Source organism: Hippocampus comes, unplaced genomic scaffold (genome assembly GCF_001891065.2).
Source record: "Hippocampus comes isolate QL1 unplaced genomic scaffold, H_comes_QL1_v1.1 scaffold4, whole genome shotgun sequence".
Lineage (NCBI taxonomy): Eukaryota > Metazoa > Chordata > Actinopteri > Syngnathiformes > Syngnathidae > Hippocampus > Hippocampus comes.
Window position 1 is genome coordinate 689,560 of NW_017805380.1, and position 3,881 is coordinate 693,440.

General features: G+C 40.9%; 1 long non-coding RNA gene across 2 annotated transcripts in view; it reads right to left on the reverse strand.

Moving 5' to 3' along the window:
• The window catches only part of LOC109517504 (uncharacterized), a 6,188-nt gene continuing 2,307 nt past the window's right edge, over positions 1-3,881 (reverse strand). The window contains exons 2-5 of one of the 2 annotated variants that reach the window (XR_002168556.1): positions 1,567-1,666; positions 1,348-1,443; positions 1,122-1,199; positions 1-207 (exon numbers count right to left, since the gene is read on the reverse strand). This is a non-coding gene — a long non-coding RNA (uncharacterized LOC109517504). Of the gene's footprint in view, positions 208-782; positions 1,200-1,347; positions 1,444-1,566; positions 1,667-3,881 lie in introns of those variants that run through there. The other variant, XR_002168555.1, reaches the window with a different exon arrangement.

Consider the following 3,881-nt stretch of genomic DNA (forward strand, 5'->3'; position numbering starts at 1 on the left):
GACACTGACAATCAAGTTTAACAATATTTATGAGATGGAACAATAAAGTTATCATTTCAAAAAGTCATTCTCCTTCTGTCATCTTCCTCTCAAAGGTGCTTTCCCGAAACCAGGTACAATAAGCAATTGTTTGCAGTGTAAGGTAACAAAGCTGGTCACCATGGATACAGCAGCATCCAGTGAATGATGAGTGGGCCTCTTCGCTTTCTAAAAAGGAGCAATTATCTCATGACATCAAACACGGTCGACAGCATTAAAAAGCAAATAGTTGCAGGAAAGAGGACTGGACCATTTGTGTGTGACAGCTGGGGAAGGTTCCTTTATGACACAGTATTTGGTTTTTTAATATTCTACAAATAAAGGTGGACTAACAAGTTTTATAATATATCAAGTATTGTGAGCATGAAGTTGTGATTTTATGTAAAAAAGAGGTATATTATTAATAAAATAAAATTGTATTTTATGAGGGGGGAAAAAGGTCTAATATGTGACCACTGGTTTAGATACATGCTCCTCAAAGGTCTATGAAATAACGTTGCGGTGTGCCTCAAGGTTCAATTTTAGGTCATTTATTGTTTAATATGCTCCCTCTTTGTGGTGTCATTTGGAGGCACAGAGTGAATTTCCACAGTGACAATGACAACAGACATTTGTACGTCTCTATGACGCATACCAAAACTTTCACGAAAAATATATTTTTTAAATAACTTTTGACTCGTGTAAAGCACTTTCAGTTGTTTTTTTTTTGCATGAAAAGTGCTATATAAATACTTTGATTGATTTAATGAGTAAAAATGTCCCATTTATTTTGAATAAAGTTATCATTTGATTGGGGGAACATGGTATACTATGAGCAAGTTCTCTTGCTATGAGACAAAGTTTTAATATGAGAATTGGAATTTTAAGACAGAAAATGGGAAGGAAAAACATCAAAAAGGGTCAGAGTGTGCGAGCCAGGGGGATTAAAAAAAATGACTTTAGTGCTAACAGGAGAATATGGCCCCGGGACTTTTTGGTTCAAAGTAGCTGATCTTTGACTTTATCAGAATGGCCCTCATGCTCCTCCAAAGTAATTGGCCTTATTCAGACGGGACAAGCAGCTTGAGGCAACGACAGCTCACCTGAAGGGGCCTAAGGCGATGGAGATGAGGAGACGCTTCTGCTGCTCATAGGCAGATGATGACCGCATGCGTCAGGTCCTTAAAAGCAGATAAACACACACACGCACACACACACACACACACACACACACACACACACACACACACACACACACACGCGCACACACACGCACACACTCAGAGCCTGCATCATAACAACTTTCAAGTGACACATAAGGGCTCGCACACATGGATCGTCTTGACATTTTCACGCAGGCGGCCGCGATGCTGATTGCCATGCTGCTCTCCAAAGAGCGAGGCTGCCATTTTCACTCCACGACGGCTTAAAAAAAAAAAAAATGTAAAAAAAGAAACTCTGAAATTATTCATCGTCCACCGGGATGTAATTTCAATTTAGCCAATAGATGTTGATCCTTGGCAAAGTTCAACAAGGGAAATGACTCACTGTTTGGCTCCTTGAAGACTTCACTCCTCAATCACAGTGTTTTGACATTACAATATGCTTCGCCTCTACTGATGAGCGCATCCATGACACTTTTGAGGTACTAGAAAGAAAAGGAGAAGCATACAAAAAGACCTTTTCACCATCACGTCACACGTCATTCGGGGCGCAAAAGCCGAAGCATTCTCATCGGTTTAGAACCATAGCGGATGTCACTGCCAGTGAGATGTTTATGCCACTTTTCAGAGATGCTATACTTCAAGACTATCTTTATCCTGTTTGAAATAAATCCGATGAAAGTAACCAGAATGTGCTGAGATCCATCACTCCCAAAAATGGGATGTTTTACTTCCAGTATATCAGCATTTGAGGCGAGAGGCAGGCTACACCCTGGACTGCTGCCCGTAAGTTACCAGCCCTGGGCTAATGCCTCATCACGGTACATCGGATCAGCAAAGCAAGTGGCGTGAATTTTTGAGAAATGTGCGTGAAAAAGAAATAAAGAGCAGGTGAGCATGACAGTCGCTGATTGGATCATCAGCGGTTCAGATAATGGATGGATGGATAAGTTCCTACGTCCACCATTGCCGCGGCCATTAACGGCTGCGGGGGGCACTTGCGAGGCAAGAGAGCACCAGACCTTGGCTAATATGAAAATTCATTCGAAAACGTTGTTTACTTTGAAGTGAGCACAGTGTCAATATGCATCCATGTTGGCAAATTTAAGTGCATAAAGTAATTTGTAGTTGCATCCTTATGAGTGTCAGAAAATTTCCCGGTAATTAAAGCAAAAATGTCCACGAAAGGATGTGCGTGGTGGGGTTTTTGCTACCTGACTAATCAATGCAACGATCAATAAGAAAATCAATTCTAAAGATAATTGTGAGTGACAGCCTTCCTCTTTAGAAGGACAGCTTACTCTCAGAAGATATAAGGCGGTCTCACTGGGCCAGGCCTCAATAAATAACGTAAAAAAATAATGTCAAATCAGTAAGTATTAATATGGCCTGTCAGAGGATGTGAAGCGGATTTCGTCTGCTTTCTAGATCAGGGAAAAATAACACATTTCGGAGCTATTTTTTATTTTTTTCATTTGGCCTGCAAATTGATTCAGAATTGATGATCATCTCCCAATTTTCCCGCTCAACATTGACTCTTTATTATACATACTGTATATTATATAAGAACTAATCTCTTCTATCCTTATTCTATTCTTTAATGAACACCTTTTACACTCTAGCATATTGTTGAGACAATATAAGTTACATCAGTGCTTTTTTTTTTCTTCCAAAACTTCTTTAACTTAACAATCAGGACACTAGTTTGGTAGACTGCTGCCCATCCACTTGTTGTGAAAATACATACACGGTCGTTCAGGTGCAAGGCAGTCTCCAATTCTCCACATCAACATCCACAGCCAACTCCATCATCCGCAAGGAGAGATTTTGTGGTTTACATGATAATGTCATGCACGTACACCAGCGTGTCTATTTCTCTTTCCGCAATGTCAAAAACTCTGTGCGCTTGGACTGCCCTGATTTTAATGCAAATGAGGGATGCCGTTAGGATTGGCCGAGAGAGACGACTTCCATCGCGCAACGGCGCAAACACCCTGTTACTCCCAATTCCTAGACTGGTCATCGATCAATAGGACACATTCAGACATATTGAAAGCATTTCAGTATGTGTTGTCACATCAGTGCAGGAGCAGATTTTCGTGTGTTTATTCAGGCTGTTTGACAAGCGAGCAAAGCAGTGGCTTGTTTACGCTATTGTGCCGTGTCTCCTCCTATAATTCATATGAGGCGGCGAAACAGAGGGGGATGGCAAACAACGCCCAAAATTAAACGAGGCACCTGCGGAACGCGCCGATGGTCACAGCGTGTGCACGGAAGCGAAGCGTTCTCAATTCCCTCCATAACACCAGTCACTCACATCAATGTCATGAGTAGGCCTATACGATCACATTTGCCTGTGGTGGCTTTCACGCACACGCCAATTATCTGCAGTCTGGACACGGAGTTGTGAACACGTCTGCTGGTGTGGGAGGCTCAGCGTCCCGGGGTGTCTCCAATCAGAGTGAGATTGTCCAATTGAACATACTCCCTACTGAGCACTGAACCATGCCGACCATTTTATTGTGTTGAATTTGTTTGGGAATTTTGAATTGATTAAAATTAGGATCATTGACATAATTTATTTATTTTGAAAAAAAAAATTCTCCTTTTATCTATTTTATATATATATATATATATATATATATATATATATATATATAGAGAGAGAGAGAGAGAGAGAGAGAGAGAGAGAGAGAGAGA